Genomic DNA, 22,995 nt, shown 5'->3' with positions numbered 1-22,995 from the left:
GGCGCGCACGCTGGGCTGAGCCTGCCACCGGCGCATGTACCGCACGTACCGGCGATCGAGCGCTGGCACGCCGCGCCCACGCGCAGCCGCTCCTAAGCCGCGTGTGGCGCGTGCGGCGTCTCCCGCCGCGGCCGAGACATCTCCACTGCCTCGACGCTCGCCTTTCTCCCAGTTGCTTTTCAGAATTTGTTTTTGACATTCGTAAACTCATGAAAAATGGGTCAAGAAGTCTCGGTGTCGTGATTTTCGCCGTTCCTGTGACGGCCGAAAGTTTCTTCGAAAACTCAATCAAAGAACATGAAATTGATCGGGAAAACGTGAAAGCGGGCTCGATACCAATGTTGGGAATGACTCGATCTCTAAATAACGGATTCGACACTAAATCGAACCCCTAAATCAATGCGGAAGACGGCTCGGAAAACGAACACGCATCACCGATCCTAAAGCACACCACGGTTTCGAGCGTACCTTTTAGCCACAGCATTAAACACCGACGTTGATGGAGGAAGAGAACCGAGCACCGATCCGATGAAGCCTTGAAGGGAGGAAGAACAAGCCGCATGCTTTACTGTCTTATCTTTTTTGTCTTTTGAGAGAGAATACGCGCGGGAGAGAGACTTCCACGTGAATTCTGATTTCAACCAACGTCTTCTCTCTCTCTCCTCCCTTTTTATACTCCTCTTCCACGGGCCTTATTCGCGGGGCCGGGCTTTCTGCCCAACTTGGCGGATGGGCCTTAAGCCCAAATCAAATAAAGCCTTCATCCTGTAAAGAAAGCAGAGCAGAAGATACAGATGCTGAAGACTTGTCGTCATCCATGCGTCAAATGGAACGACCAACCAGAATTAATCCTAACACAGGGACTAGGTAGTGTAGATTAAAGAAATTGACAAGAACGGTCTTTCAGTGGGTGAACAATCGTCTGAAGTTTATTGAAAGCATTCAAAAAGGTCATAACACAACAGAGTCACAATCTGTATTAGAAACTATTGTGCTCCAATCTCAAAAGATTGAGGAACGAGTGCTTATTTTGATGTATGCCATAAATTTGATCAAAAGGCATCAATATATGTGCCTGCAGATCGTCATCCCATCACCCAGCGCAACTTGAGATATATCGACCTGAGGATCGCCCGCTATCATCTTGTTGAACTCGATCGTGTCCTTCCATGCGAATTGCCTCATTGGGTGAGCGGAGGATGGGTCAGCCAAGGCCACAGTGCCTCCCCAGAGAGTGCTGTCATACATGATCACACCCCAACCCTCACCAGCCTTAGTAGCCTCTCGTGATAGTTCTTCAGGGTTTGCCCGGTCAGCATCGACGAATGCAAAGTCGAAGCTGCTTTCATTTTCTTGCTGATACGCAAAAGAGAAGCAAGATGAGATTGTTGAGAGTCTAACAAGCTCAAAAGATGTCATTTTCATTGCACAAGTTCAAATGAGGATTACTTTACTAGAAAAGTTACACTCACGTTTTCTAGTAATTTGGTGAGGACGGGCAAAGCTATGATTCAACGAAGTCGATCTTGTGTTCGACATTGGCCTTCTTGATAAACGGCAATCGATCTCATATGCTTCTCGGTCTACGATCGATCGCTATGATCTGCGGTGGAAACATTGTGCAGATTAATTCTAGCTTGACAAATAGACTTCCAAATTTTTTTTCCTTTTTGTAAGCGAGAGATGGCAGACCTTGCCATCTTGCGGAATCGTGAGAGCCGTGAGGAGGAGAGAGTATCCAGTGAAGACGCCGACCTCAATAGTCTTCTTTGCGTTCAATAGCTTCAGGAGCAGCGCCATGAACTGACCCTATCCGCGCAGTCGCAAAAGTAGGACCTGTTCAGCAAGATTCCCATCAACACTGAACATACGAACTTAAAGACACTCTGGTTTTAAGTACGTGGATAACCGCCTTCGGTCATTGAATTCTATGGTTATGCCGGATTTACTCAATTAATCATCATCGTGACACGAATGTCCGGGTTTGAAAGTGACTAATGAACATGTTCATACACTCTAAGTCGAAGGGAATCATTCTGAAGTCATAGTCAAAGGAAATCAATGAAAATGAATGTGGAATTGAGTAATGAGTATGAAATAGAATTTACTGTGGATGGTTTGCAATAGCATCTCTGAGCTCCTTCAGAATCTCTGCTTCTCTGGGGTAACGCTAGTCATCAGCACATACTGCCATGACAAAACAACAACTTAGAACATTCTCAAACTGTTACAGTAACTTCATTCAACAGAAAAATTGCTGCAAACAGAAAAACATAAAAAAATAGAGAAAGAGAGACTTTACATTGTATAGTTCATCACTTGCAACAACCCCGATGGACCCTAGACCAGTTTCGCAGTTGGTTCCATCTCTGCAAAGCCACTAGATCAATCAAACACCAGATAAAAAAATGTGCAAAAGAGAAAAATTGTGTGATTTCTGCATGCTTTATACTGAAGAGTATATGAGGTAGACAGGCACTCAAAATAATTATATTGATCATTGCACAATCAGGGAAATGCACAATCTAAGAAATACCGGCACCGTCCTAACAGATGCAGAAGATCCCTTAGATATCTCTAACCTCCACAACCATTTAAGGCTAAGAAATGCTGCATTCTTTCCTCATTTAGCAGCAGATGAGAAAAAATCATATAGTTTGGGTGCTAATGCAGAATACAGGTGAAAGGAAAGGGTTCTGCTTCATTTTCACCGTGCAGAGGCAGAAACTTGAGTAAAGCCAAAGATGACCTCCATGTCTCGACCCTTGAGGATTTCATGGAACCCCAGAAAGATTGCTGTGAGAGAAAATAGCAGCAAAAGATAGAGCGAGATCGGCGAACTTCATACCTCGTACTCTGGAGAAAGAATTGCCCAGATCACAATCTAACTTGGGAAAGCTTCCGCAGTTCCATGGGAAACATGGGCATCGTATAAAATGGTTCTCTTCCAAGAAATTGCCAGAGGCTTATCCTGCGTCATTCGGGTGTTGTTTTGTCAGCTGAATAATATTATTTTATGATCAATACGTTTGACCGGGCTCGGCGGCTGCAGTGAGAACACGATTTCATTGGAACACCGTGAAAAAGAACTGATTCTCTTCCAGCTAACATAAGATTTCCATCATGCCGGCATTGATCCAGACATTTTTAGTGCTTGTTTTCGACCGATGCAGGTGTCGGAATGCGATGATTGTCGTTCTCATTCCTCTCTCTCCCTGTAGTCACTAGAGACGTTTGGTCAGAGGACTCCTCGTATGACATGAAGTAGAGTACGATAATGTGAGACTGAATCTGTCGGAGCCCTCTGTGCATTATAACTAGGCAAGACCAGAGAACCTTCCAGATGGTAAATGCGAGAGTTGCTGTTCTACGTGTTATCATCATGGGATGACCACAAAACTAGCCACGCATAAGGTATTAAGAACAAGGAGAAGAGTAAAAAAGGAGAGGTCAAGATTGGCCACCGCTAGAACAGAATAATTATCTAGTACAAATAAATTTTTAAACCAGCTTATTTATAGTAAAATACATATAAGAGATGTCAAGAGAAATGAATCGATCTCTATTGAGTATATATAAAAAGCCTCGTCTCGGAGACTCAACAACATGATTAGATAGATTGGGCACGAAAAAGTGATTTCATAATTATCGTTATTAAAAGATATAACCGGGTCTCACCTTCAATTTTATTAGATTAATCGACAATCGAGAATGTCAGTCTCATTTTGTGCCCAAAATGTCCAAAATCACAAACTTCTTTTGATTGGCAATATCAGTTTTAAATGTCCAAAATCACAAACTTCTTTCAATTGGCTATATCAGTTTTCCCATGCTAGCTTGCAAAGCATCATTGTTAGCAATCTAATTTTGACTCTGTTGCCAGACTGTTCCTTATTTTTTTCCCCCATAGAAGCGTCCCGGAAGATTATATCTATAAACTATTATATATTTTCATTTAGTCAAAAAGGATTTATTGTTGGTGAAACGTTATGGAAAAGTTGTGAACCTTTTTTTTTTGTACGTAAGAGTCGTGCAAGTAATCTCTCTAAGATATGGCTCATCACATCACTTCATTAGCAGGTCTCATGCACAGACTCGCATTCAACAATTTTTCCAGGACCTGCGTAGTAGACGTATGTTCCAGTCCTACAGTTCCTTCAATAAGCTCCAGTCTCTCTCTCTCTCTCTCTCTCTCTTGCATCCATCACCGAGCATGTATGTGGGTGCTCGTGTCGAGGTTTTGTTAATATACAGCTCCTGATGTGAAGTTCGATTTGATCTCCAGAGAAGAACCGCACCAGGTTGCCCATAACAACGGGACCATACACTCACCCACAAGAACCCCGAAGGCTGTAGCCTGCTGCCTGATGTGAACAGAGAGTTCCGCCATCGCGAGCCATCTCTAACTGCTCAAACACACTCGCGTCGTATAATAATGCGGGGGCAGGTTTTGCAATAGCACGATTTAAAATAGCACGCGACCTCACCTATAGGGAGAGAGCCCAATTGCTGACATCAGCAAAGGTTGGAGTGGAGTTAGGGTTAGGGTTAGGGTTCGGGCTTCGATTTCGATTTCGAGTTCGATTTGTCGGGTGTTCCCTCTAAATCTAAGGGCATTTTTTTCTTTTCAAGATAATGAAGTATTAATATTTTAGGATCTCTATCCGCATTTTAGCGTGTTGTTCATAAACTTTATGATGATATAAGAAGAAGTGTGGTAAAAAGTATATTGTAAAATGTTCATATGGCGTGGAAATGAAAACACAACTTGTCATATCAAAATCCATATGAACATATATCATAATGATGTTTTCTCTAGGCGTTGCCTTTAATTATGCAACCTAAGATTATAGATGGTTTTTTTTTTAACAGGATTATAGGTGTATATCTCATATAATCTAATCTAATCTCCACCGGATCTCTCTCTTTCACATGCGAGGACAGCAATAAATGTGGAACATGCGGATTGGTCTTTAACCATTTGACTGTCGATTCTGCAGTCAATGAGTTGAATCGTTTTTCTCCGCCGGCTGTAAGAAGAAGAGCCAGAAACCTCGGAGGAGATAAAAAGTCCCCGTCCTTTCTCGAGACGCTTTCTCAAACGGAAACGGAAGCTCGATATGGCGGTCAGATACGGCCCGAAAGCGGGCCTGGAACGGCCCCTTTTCCCACTGGGCCCTTCCCCGGTCCGGCCCGGTCTCGGTAGCCCGCGGCTAGTGCTGGGCCGGAGGGAATTTGTTTTAGTGCCTTTGGGTTGGGGCCCGAGCGTTGGCCCGTAGGATGTTTAGCTAACTAACTGCCGGGGTTTGGACTTGAAGCGTGGACGTCAAACGCCGGTTTGCTGAAGAAGAAGAAGACTCCCCTTCTTTTTTCCTTTTCCTTTTTTTTTTTTCTTTTTCTTTTCCTCTCTCCCTCACTTGTCTCTCACGTCACTTCTTCTCTGCACTTTTTCTCATGTTTTTTTTTGCTGACTTTTCCCTTTCTTTTCTTCTGCAGGTTTCCTCTCTCCCTTTTTTTTTTTCTTTCTTCTCACTTTCACGAATTCTCTCACGCTTGCTCTTTCCACGAATTTTTTTTTTTTTGCGAATTCGTCTTCCCTCGTACGAGAAAAGCCCCCCTTTTATATACAATGAAATTGAGCCCACATATAGAAGAAGCAAAATTTCCTTCTTCTTTTGATTGCATCTCGTGCGGTCAAGGTATAATTTTCACGATTTCATTTCATTTTCTTTCCTTTATTCACGCCTATCAACAATTGAAAGATCTAATGTTTTTTTTTTATTATGTCGAAAATACATATTACCCAAAGATTAACGCCAAATATATATATCACATTTGAAACATTTCATCGAAATCTTTCAATTTTTAACGAATATACCTCTCGGAATATATCGTTTGAATATATAAAAATTTTACTAAATATATCAAATACGTCTAAAATTATATGCTATGTAATTTTATTTCATTCTTTTTTTGCGTAAAATTAATCTATTTTTTATACAAAAATTTAGGTATCAACACTAAAGCATTGCTTGTGGCATAACTTTTCTTGTAGAAGATAAGTGGGCATGATAGATCTTCTCACATGAGGCAGAGGGAGAGATTGTTGGCTGCGTATGCCTCGTTCGTGGGGCTAGCTAACATTGAAAAAAATAAGAAGAAATAAATTGAAGAGAAGAAACGTAAAAAAAAAAACAAGTTAAAAGAGAGAGAAGGCTTCCTACGTGTGTCGGCAAGTAAGGAGAGAGAAAAACAAAGTGTGCCCAAAAAAGGTAAAGGGCAGCGGTGAAGGAAGGCGAGAAAACAGAGAGCTCCCGAAGGCGTTCGTGGATAAGAGGAAGAAAAAGGCTTGAATCTTTATGGCCTTGATTCGAAGGCCAAACGTTGACAGAATTGACTCAAATTTGAGTATGTTTTTCGTGAAACCGAGAGCTATGAGGTGATTGGTTTCGTTTGTTAAGCATCGCTTCCGAATTCTCCAATCACAATTAGAATTTTCTTACTCCAAATTTATTTATCCACTTGTGTGATAAGAAAATATGGTTATAATATTGATGTTGAGTCTCTAATGTGTAACTAGAGAAAAATACTTTGTATATCCTTCTATTCTTGGTGATTAATAGATATTTTTAGCGGTTCGTAATTTTTCTAATATTGGGTTTTCCATATTAAATCCATGTTGTCATTATTCACTTTGCTTACTTATTATTTCGGCATTATATTTGCATATTGTGAGGTTATATATTGCTAATTGTTACTGAAGTTAAGAGAATTTCGATTGATTTAATTTCAGGAGAAAAATTGATCCTGGATTGAATTTAGTTTGTGGTGAATTGTGTCCCCAGGTTCTCCCCGGCATCTAGAACCACTTGATATTTTCTCGACATGTAATGGGTCTTTTGGGGTTTCAAATGTTGATTTTCTGGACCGCTATGTATCGCATTGGTTCACAAGAAGTCATGGTCTTTATGGACTTTTGGTGATGTTTGGCCTTAAAATTATGAGTTATACCCATCATTAATCGAACCATTTACACTACAGGAAATTTGTATGGGTTAGTATGAGTCTCATTATTTCTTGATACATTGCCTATTGATAATGCATTTTAATCTTATTGGAAAGACTAAAAATAAAGCAATGTCCTATATAAACTGCTTCTCACTCCTATAGCATAATATGAAGAAAGTTTAACATGTATCAAATATTATTTCTCTGCATTTTACGTCCTCACAGAATCACAATGCTACGACGGGTACAATTCTACTATTCCGTACTAAGAAAAGAGTTGGTAAGCGTGAAAAACAAAAACTAACGGCTGGCCAAAGTTATGTATCCTGTTTCATTTGAATTGTCCTCTTCTGGACAAGAAATACGAAATTCTACATTCTTATTATTTAGAATGTATGATATACCTGGATTTTGCAATAGTTGAAAATTCCTCTTTGTCGCTGTTATGCACATAGGATGTATTTCCTATGCAATCGACAATTATTGCAATTTTGAAAGATGATGACGATGATGATGATGATAATGCTGATGATCTTCAAAAGAAATACTTAATAGGAATAGTTACACTGCTGATTTGTAACATTAAGACTCGTAAAAAGGGCGAGCGCTAAGGAAATGGAAGAATCTTAGTTGGAAGCATGACGAGTGAAAAGCGTAAGAGAACTTCTCATTGCGAGAGAAAAACGAGCAACGTCTTGTTAATTACAAATCCAAGCGGCACTCATTAAGGACAGTACTAGAATACTTGCATTGACATATTTATGTAGACATAAATTAGTTTCTAGGAATCTGACCAAAAAAGGAAAAATAGTTTCAAGGAATAAAATTTACAATAGATTATTTGTTTCTGTTACAATGGAAAGGTACACATTGCCGATAATCAGAGAAGATGAATTTCTGCAACATGATAATTGTGCGGTGGCCGGTAGCCCTTTCTCGTAAATATCAAGGTTAATTAATGGTGATTTGATTAGAATTTAAACAGGTTATGTGTCAAATTAGGACACGTTCAAGAAGTCAAGGTCTTGGTCGAGTACCCAATTCCAAAGTCTAATGTAATTGAGCTTCATTTTCATGTACATGGGTCGTCTACACAATCAAGAGAAGTCTTGGTCTTCTGTTGTTTATGTGATGTCTGATCTTTAGCTAATGTGAAGGAAACATCAATTTTGAAATTTGCCGTCTTCAACTAAAGAGAAACGATCCTCCAAATACGTAGCGAATTTCCTTAACAAGCCATGCATTCATGGTAACAACAACACATTATCACTCATCACACGTTTCGATCTTACTAAAAAGACAGAAATATAAACGACCATTTGATAAATGCTTCTCACTACTTGGTAATGGTTACCTAGGAAAATTTTAGCCTAGCTAGTATAAAAAATTAACATGACTTAAAAAATTGCAAGGGCCGCATACTTCATGACCTCAACCATGTTCGCCAATTTGCAGCATCATTTCATCAACCGACTCTTCACTTGGTGAAACTTATTTGCTTGTTTTGGGACAAGTACCTCATGATCCTTGTTCTTCCTGTGGGCTTGAAGAATTTTCTGTCGATCCACCTTCCCACCATAGTCCTCGATTATTTCCTAGGAGCTGCGCAAGTGAGATAGAATAGAAGGGCTTCGCCAACGCTAGTTTTGGAGCTAGAAAGCTTCCGAAACTTGTTTCATCGTGGGTCGCAACTTTGGATTGCTATTTAAGCAAGCAAGCTAGAAAAACTACCAGAATGATACTTCTTGCAATAGAATTCTCTCTTGAATTGGCAAGCGTGGATCAAATACTTGATGTAGCATAATATCTTCTCTGAAGAGAGGGGACATCATTGAGATGATCTCACCAGGATGCTCACCCATTATTATTTCCATTGCTACCACCCCAAAGCTGTATACGTCACATTTCTCATTGATGACCCAAGTGTAAGCGAGCTCTTAAAAAAAACAAAAGGTCGTAGATTAGATGAGGCTCGAAACAAAGTTCACAATCTTAGTTAGTGCATCATCAAATGATAAATATGTAAGTATGCTGAAGCGTCATCATGTTATTACCGCATGAGGGGTGTTTAGTATATTGATCTAGCTAAGTGCATCCAGTAATAACGTTCCACAAAAATATGGACGATTGTTGCTTACCTGGTGCTATATATCCACGGGTGCCTGCGATATTTGCAGTGAGATTAGATGAGAAATTAGGTTCTAGGAGTCTTGCTGTGCCGAAATCTGATAAAAAAGCCTGCATAGTGTTGTCTAGCAAAATGTTGTTGCTAGATATGTCTCGATGAACGATCGGTTGAGCGCAATCGTGGTGCAGGTAAGACAAGGCATGTGCCATATCCCATACAATGACGAGTCTTTTAGACCAATCTAGTTCCATCGCTTCAACGTCATCTCTTAGAGCACAAAATAGACTCCCCTTTCCATGTACTCATAAACCAAGAACATACATTGCTTGTGTAAGCAAAAACCATAGAGCTTAATTATGCTTCTATGCCGTACTTCAGTCAAGTGCTTCACTTCATTTCGGAAGCTCTTGTCGAAAGATGGGTCATCTGCTTCATGATGGTGAAGTTTCTTCAATGCCACGATTTTCCCATTAGGCAATTGCGTTCTATAGACACTACCATATCCACCAGTTCCAATGCAATATTTGATGTCAAAGTCTTCTGTTGCATTGATTATGTCTTCATATGCAATTCTCCCATCATAATTCCATAATGACAAGAAATCTCCATTTTTTTCTATCATCTCTGATTGAGTGCTCTTCATTCTATGCCGAAATAAGATGAAAGGCCTCAAAAAAATATATATATAGGAAATGAATGATATAGCAATTAGTGGTATAAGTATTATCACAAATACAACCCTAGACATTCTTCTAGAACCATAAGTCTTTTCCAAACCTTCATTGCCTATGAAAGCTTTATAAGGAACGTGGGCCAGGTTATCTGGAATTTTTCCCGTGAGATGATTAGACGACAAGTCGATGTCATCTATGTGACCAAGAGTCATCGGGATTGTCCCCAAAGTTCATTATAACTCAGATCCAAGTAGATCAGCCTTTTCAAATTACCTATTTCTGATGGGATAGATCCACTGAATGCGTTTATTTTCATATTTAGATATGTCAAGTTCGTCTGTTCGTCAAGTTCCCTATTTCCGAAGGAATGGATCCATTGAAAAAGTTATGTTGCAAATAGAGTTGCGCCAAGTTCTTCAATTTCACTAGAGTCGTAGGGAATTTGCCATCTAGCAAATTGACACTGAGATCTAGGTAGATCAACCTTTTCAAATTACCTATTTCTGATGGGATATATCCACTGAATCCGTTATCTCCCAGACTTAGATATGCCAAGTTTGTCAAGTTCCCTATTTCCAAAGGAATGGATCCATTGAAGAAGTTCCCTCGCAAATAGAGTTGAGCCAAGTTCTTCAATTTTGCTAGAGTCGTAGGGATCATGCCATTTAGCCTATTGAAACTGAGATCTAGGTAGATCAATCTCTTCAAATTTCCCAATTTAGGAGGGATTCGACTATTGATTCGATTATTATGAATGTCAATTACTTCTAACGTGGTGAGATTTTGGAGACACAGAGGCAACTCACCGATTAGATAATTGAAGGACAAGTCGAGGTGCCTGAGCTTTGGGAGTGCACATATTTGAAGAGGAATAATATCGCTGAGGCATTTACCAGATAGCTGAAGAGAGGAGAGATTCGGGAGTAGAGAGTAATTCATGCTGCTTAAATAGCAGGAGAAGTAGTAGTCTCGTGATATGTTTATTTCAACAATGCTTCCAGAATCGTCGCATGAAATGCCAAGCCACGTACAATGCGACACGGAAGTGTTGCTTGTAATGGAGGAAGGCCACCACCCACTGCGACGAAGAGCATCTGCCTCTATTTTGGTGGCAAGGGCAAGGAAGTTGTGGGAGAGAGCCAGCACAATAACAATCCATGTAGCTGCAGTCATCAGCTGACAAACATGTAAGCCGATGGGTTTGCTTACAAGATTCATCCTTGATTGAGAGAGAGAGAGAGAGAGAGAGAGAGAGAGAGGACCTCTTCTTGCTTGGGAAAGGAGAGCCTAAGTTTGCCGTGATAAATAGAAGAAGGGTGATCCATAAGAAAATAACTTGAGTGGACATAAAAAGACTTGAAAGTCTCCCCGAACGAGACAAATGATGTGATCATCAGACGGAGGGGCCTGTGGTTTTAGTGCGGATCCAATCCACACTTTGCATTCCATGAAACATGCTCACAAGATCCCTTTGAATTTTAACTTTTAGATAACCTCAGTCTCACATGTAGCACCTTTTTTTGTTTGAATATTGTTGGGAAACACATGTTACTTTAATTTTAAAAAAAATATATTAAAAATATCATGATTTTTATGCAGCGCTCACCTTAATACCAAATTATTATCAGCGATTAGTTGAGTACTACATCAATCGAAAAAGGATAAGTGTCTCTGACGACAAATTCCAACAATTCTTCCTACGTGGCATTTTAAATTAAACTTTGACTCTGATTTTTTTTGTTTAATAAGAGATATTGAAGTCTAATGTCAAATATTCTTCGTCTAACTAGGCAAAATGAGCAGCACAATAACGCTTCATTTAAAATTGGGGGAACTTCTCTCTCTCTCTCTCTCTCTCTCGCTGAAAGAGCTCTATTTCTCCAAAGCAAAGCTCAATTTTCTCGATGGAGAAACAGAGTTCCTTGTTTTAGCCTCCCGTTCGTCTTCATGAGCTCCAGTTCTCGTTCGAGCATCTAGGACAACGAAACTCCAAGAATCGGCGAAAAAGAGACGGGTTCTTCAAGCTCGGGGGAGGAAGAAATGGCCTTGCAATGAAGATGAGGCCATGAGTTTCAAATTCAAAAATTTTCTCTGACCATTACTCTTTGACATTCCAACAGGTGATTTTCGTGGCAAATAATTCTAGAAAAGACCACCTATTGGAGTAGCTACCAACGACGCCTTGCTGCAAAAAAGAAAAAGAATGTAAACAGGCATGGATATGAAGGAACTTGTAGGCATCCATCAAGAAGTCAAGGTTTTTTGGGGCTTCCTATGTGTTGACTTTTGGATGTGGCCGATGGTTCATGGGAAGTCGTGGTCTACACGACACTTCTATTGGTGATGTTTGGCCCTCAAAAAATTCTAACCCATCGTAAAGGAAAGGTTTGTCTTACCAAACTTTCTACACGACATTTCTATCGGTGATGTTTCACCCTAAAAATTCTAACCCATTGTAAGGGAAAGGTGACTTACCAAACTTTATTCAATTCTCATTGAAGTCATTCGAGCTCAAATCTAGACAAGGGAGATTAGTCAAATCTCCCATTTCCAGTGGGATGGCACAGTCCAAGCCAAGAGGCGAGATTGGGCTCAAGAACACTCGAGCTTGTTAAATTGACCAAAGATGGAGGAATGGTGCCAATCAAGGAGTTTAAGCTTAGTTTTTTTTTTCCCAATTCTGTGTTATTGATGATGATATTACACACAATCGGAATAAATCACTATTATCATATATTAAAATTTCACATTTTATTAAAATTAGTAGGTCTTGGGTGAATAACCATATAAGCACATCAATTTTCTTGAGTAAAAGTCACAAAAACTGGATTTTACCTTTAAAAGTTATTTGGATTCTTTGTGTAACATTTGGATTGGACTGGCCTAGCTTGACCTATTTAATTAAACAGAATCATGTGGGTTGGGGCTGGATTACCTATTGATTACATTAAACATATTCTGGCCAATCAATTTAAGAGTATCCCCTTAACATGACACCACATGAATACTGGCCGTCGACACAGATTGACACCCCGACTTTCGTCCTTAATTCGCTCCTCATTCATGGCATTAGACCTCGATTCGCTTGATTACTTTAATCCGAAGAAGGTTCCTGATCTCTTCCCAAGCATGCCCATGCGATATGCTCAGAAAGTTATAGAGACAGTATGCTGCACGCTCTTTCTTTTCAATTCGAGTTCCCATGAAGTAGGGAGAAGACAATGATACCGAATGAGCTCTCTTCATTTCGATTTCCGGTTCCTAATTCTCCGACAACCCAACAAACATCAATGAATTCGTCACCACCGTGAGTGTTGATCGGTTTACTCGAGAGAGCCAAGTGTAACGGCACGACTAGAACATGGTTATGTTGGATCAAACCGGTCCGGTAGCTCGAGATCCTATTTCAGAGAGAAGATAAATTTAAATAGCGGGTAGCTTAAAACTCCACAATAGAAGATGGGAGTTGATGATTTCCACTTTGGATTTTGATGCAGCCTAGCCTAGTGCGTGTAAAACCAGGCACGCGTTCAGCAGTTGGGGTCTTCGTCGTGCACGCTCGCACTCAAGAGTCGGAGTCGGAGAAGTCGTCGGATCGACACGGACCACATCACCGCACCGCAGGAGACGTACGTCCAAAGACAAAAGTGGATTCCTTCTTTGACTTCATTTGGCAGACGCAGAAATTTAGTTTGAGGAGCGAGACAAGGAGATAGCACCGAGCACAGAAATTTCGTATGAACTAGACGGATTGGAACAGATGTTTCGTGAGAATAACGCTGAGTCTGATTTTGTGAATTTTTAGTGCTCGAGTCATCCGCCATCACAATGGGGAAAGGTCATCGCACAGTGGTGGATGTGTTGGATATATTATTAATATAGTCCAAAATAATATGCTCACATACAAACCAATAAGTAAAAGATGGTATTTGGGTATATGGGCCGAAGCCCTATAACGCCGCATATAAAAACTCTAGGGTTTCCCTACGCTGGAGCAGAATATTGTTGAGCTAGCCCAAACTTGACGCCTCTTGGTGTAATACTTTCAAAGAATCTCTTTCTCTCTCAAACCTATTACCTCCAACAATCTTGAAGTATTAAGTTCGTGTGTCGGATTTGAGCGAGTAAAGTGTCTTCTTGAAGATTTCGTCAAGACGAACTCATGGCTGTAATTTACTTTCGATTTCACGTGATATTGGCCGATTCGAGTTTGAAGATTCGGTGACCGAAATCTTTGATTCAAAAACCCAAAAATTATAGCCAATTTTAGAGGGTGAAACCACTTGGGCTTTGATCTACTTATCGATATGAACGTTGAGTGGTCACCGCGTCAATCGAAGTCGAAAGAAGTTACGCACCCGGAAGTTTCCATCTGAATTTCTAGCGACTTTCGAGGACTAAATTTCTAGCTAATTTCGGGGGGCGAAATTTTTCAGCGAGCCTCAGCGACAAAGGCAGTCCATCTTAAGGTTTTTGGGCGCTCTCCATCTGTTTTTGGGGTTTGTTTTGGCAAATTCCATCCCTACAGAGTGGTTTGATCAAGATTAGGGAGTTATTCAACTTTGTTGCCGAGGACTTCAAGGTGCACTATTTCTAACACTTTGCTTTGATTAAAATGGCAAAGCGTAGTTCCTATGATATTATAAAGTTGCAATCTTTTGATGTTACTGAATTTCATGGCTGGAAATTACATGTTCAATTTGGCATGAAAGAACGTGACATATTCTATACTGTATTGAGCGATTTTGCATCTACCACCGAAGATGTGAATGAATATCAATGGAACAAAGATGAGGATTTTTGTAGAGATTACTTGTTGAACTCTCTAAATCCTAATCCGGCTATGACTTATAGTGAGTATAAGACGGCGAAAGAGATATGGGATCACTTGAATACTCAATTCCAAAAAACAAGAGGGGCTATCTAAAACTCTCATAGCAGAGAAATTCTTTGACTTTAAATTCACTATGAATTCAAGCATCACTCTCTCAGCTAGTTGAATTTGAGAACATGAGGAACAAGTTGAAAGATGATAATTCCCGATATGTCCGATAATCTTTTGGTCTTGTGTTGAGTAAACCGCCAACCTAATGGAGTTCTTTCAAGACCGAAATGCACTGCATCAAGGTACAGATGGGACTCGGATGAATTAAAGAGGTATATTCACATTGAGGATCAAAATATCACTAGAAGAGTTTGGAACAAGCGGGACAACAAAAGTCAGTTGCCAACTTAGTTTCACACTCCAATAAACCTCAAAAAGTCCAAGTCACCAAAAGGTGAACCTCTTTACGCTAGGAGGCAAAAAGACTATCTTCAAAAAGAAGAAGAAGGGCAAGTGCCATAATTGTGGAAAGTGGGGTCACTGGTAGCAGAGTGTAAGTTGCCAAGAAGCCAAATAATGACACACCACATAATGAGGCCAATATGCTAATTAGAGGATCTCAGCCTCAAGCCTTTATCGGAATGATGAAGAATGGAAAGGCCAAAGATCTCTTCGAGTGGTGGTTGGATAGTGGCGCTCTTGTCATGCTACAAATGACAAGAAATTACTCACTAATGTCACGTAACCGAAAGACACTGTGGAAAATTGCAATGGTGGTGAGGCAAAGGTGACTCATGCTTTGGTGCTTTCTTCGTAAATTACTAACTCGAATCATGTTAGAGTAGTACCTTTACTTAAGAAGAATTTGATATCTATGAGTTTACTTGATAAAGCCGGTATGTCTTTTCAACTATGAATGATAGAGTAACTTTATCTGTTAACTCATATTATTTTGGTTGTGCATTCATGGTTAATGGTATGTATAGTTGAGTTTAAATGTTGATAGCATAAACCATGTGAATTCTACTTTTGATTGATCCAAAGTTGCTACAATAGACTTGGAGATGTGAATTATAGGAAAATGCAACATTTAGCTAAAACTCATAACATTCCATTAGATACTTCTATTCGATTTGATAAGTGTGAAGTGTGTGCACATGTGCAAAATCACTAGAAAACCCTTTAAATTGGTTTCTAAAAGCACACTACTTCTGAGCTAATACATTATGACATTTGTGATTTAAAATTACATTACTAAAGGTGGTCGGAAGTATCTAATAACATTCATAGACGATTTTTCTAGATATTGTCATGTCTATTTGTTGAAATCGAAAGATGAGGCTTTTGAAAATTTAAGATTTTCAAGTCTAGAGAAAAATCAACTCAACTTGAAAATTAAGAGGTTTAGGAGTGATAGAGGAGGAGAATATACTATGTCAAGGTTCAAGGAATTTTGTGCTTCGTAGGTATAATACTTGAAACCACCGCTCCTTATTCACCCCAATCAAATGGTGTTGCAGAGCATAAGAATAGAACGTTAACTGAAATGTTAAACCTATGTTACTTACAAACTCAAGGCACCTTCCTCCTATCGGGGAGAAGCAAGCCTAATCGCTAATCACATCTTGACCAGGTTGCCGCACTCTAAGTTGTCCATGACACCTTATGAGATATGGCATAAGCGCCTTGTAGATATGATACTCTTAAGACTTGGGACTCGTATTGCTTATGTAAGTATACCATCCTAAGAAACCTAAAGGGGATCTAACTATTACTGTGTATATCTAGGTAGTGTAAGATAGCGCCGCAAATAGGTTTTTTAGATCTATCTACTAACACAATGATAGAATCTAGAGATGCAAAGGTTCTTTGAAAACAAGTTTATCGAGATCAAGGCTTGAATGTTTCGGATCTACGTATATGATTTCAGAATTTCCTCAGAATCTGAATAGGCCCTTCGACACTAATTCAACACAATTGGCTATTGAACCAATTCCAAGAAGAGTATCTATAAGAGAGAGAATTCCCAAAAGTTTTGGTGAGGACTTTGTTGCTTACCATCTTGAGGATGATCCATTCTCCTATCGTGAAGCAATGAGATATAGGAATTCTACTGTAAGCGTAAGCCATAGATGATGAAATGAGCTCACAGAATCACACTTGGCAACTAGTAAATTTGCCAAAAGGCTAAAAGCTATAGGCTGTAAATGGGTGTTGAAGAAGAAACCGGATAGTGATGGATCAATAGCCGATACAAAGCACGTTTAGTAGCTAAAGGGTTATAAACAACAGAGTGGAATAGACTATTTTGATGTCTATTCACTGTGTCATCTATCAATTATAAGAATTCTTCTTGCTTTGGCATCTATTGAACACTTTGTAGTGCATCAAATGGATGTAAAAACAGCTTTCTTAAATGGGGATTTAAATGAGGAAATTTACATGGAACAACCGGAAGGATATGTTAAGAAAGGTCTTGAGGACAAAGTTTGTAAATTAAATAAATCTCTATATGGTCTTAAACAAGCACCTAAGATGTGGCATCTAAATTTGATGAAGTGGTAGAGTTATGGCTTTCGCCTAGTTATTCAGATAAATGCCTTTACCATCGTTCTATGTCAAATAAGATAGTCATCATTTGTTTGTATGTTGATGACATGTTAATTCTTGGTTCCGATCATTCTCAGTGAGTGAGTGACGTGAAAGCTACTTTAGCTAAAGAATTTGACATGAAAGATCTTTGGTATTGCTAATATCATTCTTGGTAGAAAGTAAGCTGAACGGCAAGTCATCTCCTTAGCGCACTCATTATATTGAGCAGTTACTTTCTACTTGGGGATACGATAAGTGTAAACCGAGTGAGACACCATGTGATTATAATAATAGACTGAGTCCTAATGAAGGAACCATCGTGGATCAGTTAAAGTACTCGAAACTAATTGGTAGTCTCATGTATGCTATGAGTTACACTAGACCCGACATAGCCTTTACAATTGGCATGCTGAGTCGTTTTACTAGTAATCCTAGTAAAGAGCATTGGGATGCCCTCAATAGGCTAATGAGATACCTTAAAGGTACTAAAGATTATGCTCTTTATTATTCCGGTTATCCTCCAACCGTGGATGGATATTCCCGATGCCTCATGGTGCCTTATTATTGAAATAGTAAGTCCACTAGTGGGTATGTATTCACTTTGGGTGGAGCCGCTATTACTTGAAATCTAAACGACAGACTTGTATTGCATTGTCGTCTATGGAATCGAACTTTTGCTTTAGCCTCACTGGTGAAGAGGCAGAGTGGATAAAAATCTGATTATGGATATTCCTTTGACTTGGCTAAAGATTAATTCTTTAAGCCTATTTTGTGATAATCGAGGCAACTGTCCAAGTCTGTCGTCAAGAATTCTCTCTTTAATTCAAAGAGAAGACATGTGAGACCGAGACATGCATTGTTGAATTATCTGAGAGAACAAGGGGTTATCACCTTGATCGATGTGAGATTGAAGGATAACATAGCCGATACTCTTCACCAAAGGTATGCCTAAAGATTGATTATTCAAAATGCTGGGGAACTGGGGTTAAAGACTATATAGGCAAGTCTTAACTACCATTTACTTACCTTCTAATTATGTGTTTTGAATTATCAAATGTTTCTTTATTAGCTACAATGATAAGCACATTTTATATGTTTCATCGATGTTCACAAATGTCGACTAATTTGAAGAGGGTGAGTTGTCTCATTCCAAATTTGATGAAGATGACTTTAACCTAATTCAAATGTTCTATCTGAAAAATTGTGTCATTCCAAACTTGATGATACAATTCAACTAGAATGGACTATCCTTTTTGGTTAAATGATCTCATTCCAAACTTGATGCTAGATTATTTGACTTTAAGGAATCAGTAATTGTGACATTCCAAATTGAAACATAGAAACAATTGTTTACATGTAATAGCTTATTTGTCTTGTTCTTAATTGAAACTTGATATTACATGACTAGGTTATTGTAGTGACTTGACTATTGGTCTTGTTCTTTGAAACTAGACAATAGTTATTCTCCTACAAATAAACTTAAGTTAATGGCTCTTTTGTAAATCACATTGTTTAAGTCTTGTTCATAATTTATGAAACCGGCTTGATGCTTATGACATGATATTATGATGCTTTATGACATCAATATATGTTCTTCTCCTCCGCTTGATGGAATTGTGCTAAGTTTTTTATTCAAATGATTGAATTCATGATAATATGAAATTCATATTTGACATTCCACGGAGATGGCAGAGATGGAGGAGAGCTTAATGAGTGGGATCCCGACCAAGATGACTTACTTGATGAATGAATATATATCATTTAAAGCGTGTAGGGACTTGGACAGCTTACTCCGTTGTTGCCTATTTTGATGAAGTCCATTCACTTGAGACTTGCATTTTGCTATTTCTATTTTGTGGACATTAATATGCATATATTGGTTGTGAACTGAATCTGAGATTTATTTTGGGATTTGGATTTTTAATCTCGTAACGATCTATGATAATAATGATTCACTTATTTAGTTTGCACATGATGATTTAGTTTAATACTTTCCTGCTAGAATACTCTTTGACCGATCCGAGTTGATTGTCTTGGACTGAATGTGGATGATTCACATTTGTATGAACATTACACTGACTACCTTATTGGATTGTGATGTATGGTGAACATAGGAGGAGATTGTTGGATATATTATTAATATAGTCCAAAATAATATGTTCACATACAAGCCCAATAGGTAAAAGCATGGTTATTTGGGTCCATATAGCCGAAGCTCAATAACGCGCATATAAAAATTCTAGGGTTTCCCACGCCTGAGGTAACACTGCATGAAATACCCAAACTCGACGCCTCTGTGTAATACTCAAGCAACTATCTTTTCTCTCAAACCTATTACCTCCAACAGATGTCCCACTTAGTATAACTCATATGCTCTTGTCCCGGAATGTGGAAAATTGTTGGTTGATCACTCAATTCGCTTGGTATATCTCAACTTTTTCTGCTTCAACTCCATCGACAATCCATCGTTTTCTACTATGAGAGCAAGCTTAGTGTCACGGAAATAAGTAATCAAATAGTAAAATAGACAGTGCAAAGATATAGATTGGACATCGAATTTACATGACTCTATCGGGATGACCTACGTCCGCGAGGAGTGCATGACAATATTTCACTATAGATCAATCGATAAAACATATATTATAACCATTTTTAAGTCACTCAAACACTCTCGATATTTCTCAATCCCAGTTATGCCCAACAACTCTTATAGTGTTTACCCCTCACAAATTCTTCACAAAATAATCTCTCAATATCATAAAGAAATTAACAAATTTTGCCCACAAGAAGTAATCTCTCAATAACACCTTTTGATAAGCCACGATAGATTATATGCCACAATGGATTTTCAAGTAAGGAAAATAGGCAGTGTAATTTAGGTGATAAGTTTCTTGGAGTCATAGTACAAATTTTTTTACAAGCAAAATATTCTATTTATGCAATCTCTAAATTAAAGAATTTTATGATTAGTTTACAATTTAAACTAGCATACCTGCCAAAAGAAAAGGATTTAAACAAGCTTGCAACATGGATAGAACTTGCAAACATCCATCAAGAAGTCAAAGTCTTTTCGGATTTCATGTGTGTTGACTTTTGGTAATCAACGGTTCATGGAAAGTCATGATCTTTACAACACTTTTATGGTGATTTTTGGCCCTAAAAATTTCTAACCTATCGTAAGGGAAAGGTGGTGGACCAATTTTTCAGCAATCTTCTTTTGATTAACAAGCCTTCAACTTAGAAAGAGAGATCCTAGTCATTCCAATCACGTGGTGTGGAAAAATACCAAAGCAAGTGTGACCCTATTGGAATTATTTTTCAAAACACAAATTAGACTCCCTTCAATCAAGTAATCATAAACCCTAAATACATGGCACTTGTGTAAGCAGAAACCATGGAACTTCTTTATGCTTCTAAATTGTACTTTCGTCAATTGTTTCACTTTGTTTCAAAAGCTCTTGTAAAAAAGATGGGTCCTTGCTTCAACATGATGAAGTTTCTCCAATGCCACGATTTTTTCATTGGAAAATCACGCTCTATAAACACTATTGTAACATTCACTCACTATGCAATTTTGATGTCATCATCTTTTGTTGCATTTATTATGTCTTAATATGCAATTCTCCCATCGTAGTTCCTTATCGAAAAGAAAGCTCCATTTTTCTTTATTGTCTCTAATTGCATGCTATTCGTTGTAGTTGAAATAAGAAGCAAGGCCTAAGAACTAGATGAGAAATGAGTGTTATAGATAAATGAGATTATCCAAACACATACATTAAAAAATGTCCAGTTCAACAAGAGCCACAATTCCGGATGAATAAGATCAAAATTTTTCTCATGGACCATATAAAATTCTTCAGTCCCACCCAAAGGTTAACACCCAATTATCTTAGGCGACCCTTTATGTTTCTGAAATTGGTTATTATTGCTTCGAGGACATTGTAGTTGTTGAGTAATTAAACATTGCATAAACCATTCATAAACCCCTTTTTAATTATTTCATTTAATGACACAAAAGACTGCTGAGAAATTGCAAGGAACTGCAATGAAAATGACTATCTGCTGAAATTGTATGGTCTCTGGAACAAGAAAACTCGAGTCAAAAACAACTTCCAATATACTTTGCTTAAGTTCGATTTTGGCGGCCCCAAGACCTATTTACAACTTTTCTACCCCACCCATAGTATCTGTTAAGAGTCTTATTTCATTTGATTTCTTTGAACCCCATGTGATCATAGTTTGAGGAGATCACAAAGAGTGCATGTGGCACGAGCAAAGAATGTTGAATAGGATTTACTATGGATGGTTTGCAATAGCATCTCTGAGCACCATCAGAATCTTTGCTTCTCTCGGGTACACACTAGTCGTCAACACTGGGTGAGCAACCTAGAACTTGAGAACTGGCTAGTGGGAACCTGTCGGGTTCTAGGTTTCAAGGTATGCAGGGTACATTTCAGGTTCCAAAAATTAGAGAATCTATTTCAATGGGTAAATTTCAAGTTTTAAGTCGGTGAAACCTGGAACCTGGAATCTCCAATAAGTTTGTGTTTTTTTTTTTGTTTTCCGGTCTATGTCTTCGTGCAATCCTACGGTATTCCATGGCTTTCATTTTCTTGCTGACACGAAAAAGATAAGCCAGATGAGATTGTCGAGAGTCTACCAAGCGCAGAATGTATCATCTTTATTGCACAAGTGCAAATGAGGATTACTTTACTAGAAAAGTTCCACTCACGCTTTCCAGTAATTTATCCAGGATGGGCAAAGCTTGCGATTTGACGAAGTCGATCTTGTGTTCAACATCGGCCTTCTTGATAAACGGCAATCCGATCTCGTATGCTTCTCATTCTACATCGATCGCTATGATCTGCAGTGGAAACATTTGAGTAATGTGCTGATTAATTCTAGCTTGACAAACAGACTTCTAAATTTTTTCCCATTGTCAAGCGAGAGAGACGGCAGACCTTGTCATCTTGCGGGATCGTGAGAGCCATCAGGAGGAGAGAGTATCCGGTGAAGATGCCGACCTCTATAGTCTTCTTCGTGTTCAATAGCTTCAGGAGCAGCGCGACGAACTGACCCCCGCTGGTGCAGTCGCAAAGTAGGACCTGTTCAGTAAGATTCCCACCAACACTGAACACACAAACGTAAAGATACTCTCTGGTTTTAAGTATATGGACAGCAGCTTTCGGTCATTGAATTCTATGGTTACGCCATATTTACTCAATTTATCATCGTCATGACATGAATGTGCATCTCCGAAAGCGAGTAATGAACATGTTCATACACTCTTAAGTCGATGCGGAATCATTTTGAGTAATGAGTATGGAATAAAATTGCTGTGGATGGTTTGAAATGGCATTTCTGAGCTCCTTCAGAATCTCTGCTTCTCTGGGGTAGACACTAGTCGTCAGTACATACTGCCATGACAATACAACAACTTAGAACATTCTCAAACCGTTACAGCTACTTCATTCAACAGAAGAAACTGCTGCAAACAGAACAAATCAAAAAGGAGAGAGAGAGAGAGAGAGAGAGAGAGAGAGAGAGAGAGAGAGACTCTACATTGTATAGTTCATCACTCTGCAACAACCCTGATGGACCCTGGGAGACTACTTTCACAGTTGGTTCCATCTCTGCAAAGCCACTAGATCAATCAAAAATGCTGGTAAAGCATATCCAAAAGTGAAAATTGTCTAATTCCTGTATGTTTTGTAATGAAGAGTATATGAGGTACTCATAGGCATTACAAGACGACTCTTATCGATTAT

At 38.9% G+C, this 22,995-nt stretch overlaps 1 pseudogene; it reads right to left on the bottom strand.

Moving 5' to 3' along the window:
- Positions 1 to 973: 973 nt before the first annotated feature.
- LOC120292041 lies at positions 974 to 22,858 on the bottom strand (annotated as a pseudogene).
- Positions 22,859 to 22,995: the final 137 nt, after the last annotated feature.

This window comes from Eucalyptus grandis, chromosome 3 (assembly GCF_016545825.1).
Source record: "Eucalyptus grandis isolate ANBG69807.140 chromosome 3, ASM1654582v1, whole genome shotgun sequence".
In the NCBI taxonomy this organism is placed as follows: domain Eukaryota; kingdom Viridiplantae; phylum Streptophyta; class Magnoliopsida; order Myrtales; family Myrtaceae; genus Eucalyptus; species Eucalyptus grandis.
Note: the sequence above shows the minus strand (reverse complement) of the source record. Positions and strands in the feature narration are given on the sequence as shown.